This window comes from Phocoena phocoena, chromosome 18 (assembly GCF_963924675.1).
Source record: "Phocoena phocoena chromosome 18, mPhoPho1.1, whole genome shotgun sequence".
NCBI classification, from domain to species: Eukaryota; Metazoa; Chordata; class Mammalia; order Artiodactyla; family Phocoenidae; genus Phocoena; species Phocoena phocoena.
In genome coordinates this window covers 40,107,029-40,108,090 of record NC_089236.1, presented here as the reverse complement: position 1 = coordinate 40,108,090, position 1,062 = coordinate 40,107,029, and positions in this window count along the sequence as shown.

The window sequence follows — 1,062 nt, the reverse complement described above, 5'->3', positions numbered from 1 at the left end:
AGCCCAGCCACATTCTATGCTACTGCTTTTCAGATCCATCAGTAAGAGTAAATAGAAGATTCTTAGTGAAGTTAATTCCATGTATCTGAGCCAATGCATAATACCTATCTCTGTCCTTATGCTTCTGTATCGATGTACCTATTGCACTAGCACAGGTTTGATTGAGGAGAAAGACTGGCTGTCATCCCCAGGACAAGTCTGTACGAATCGATCAGTGATTTGGAGCAGGACTTCCAAAAGATAAATGCTGACACTGCAATCTAAAGGGGTCCACAAAAAGGACCAAAACCAAAGAGGATTCTTTTAGTGGTACAAGGTTTGATTCAAATAACTTTCCTTTACTCTAGAGGATAAGTTTCCTTTACTCTAGATCTTGTCTCAGCAACATCTATACTATTGGATTTTACTTATTTAGCAGATTCCTGAATCATTGAAAAGTTTATTTCACAGCTTCTGACATGTGTGTTTGTTACTAAGGCACCTAGATTATTTACTACTTCCTGCTTGGCAGGTCCAATTAGCATTACGTCAAAATTATTCTGTGTCGGGCTTCCCTGATAGCACAGTGGTTAAGAATCCACCTGCCAATGCAGGGGACACAGGTTCGAGCCCTGGTCTGGGAAGATCCCACATGCTGCTGAGCAACTAAGCCCGTTCACCACAACTACTGAGCCTACGCTCTAGAGCCCGCAAGCCACAACTACTGAGCGTGCATGTCACAACTACTGAAGCCCAAGTGCCTAGAGCCCATGCTCTGCAACAAGAGAAGCCACTGCAATGAGAAACCCACGCACCACAACGAAGAGTAACCCACACTCGCCGCAACTAGAGAAAGCTCGTGAGCATCAACAAAAACCCATTGCAGCCAAAAATAAATAAATAAATTAAAAAAAAATATTCTGGGTCAGTTGATGCTTTACTGAATACAATTAAAGCATCTGCAGTAGATCAGGAGAGTTAACTTGACCCATAGGCAAAACAACGCATGTATGTTTCTGTCTTTGCCATATGAGAACAAAACAGATTTTCATCCTGCGTATTAGTGAAATTCAAAAGAGCATA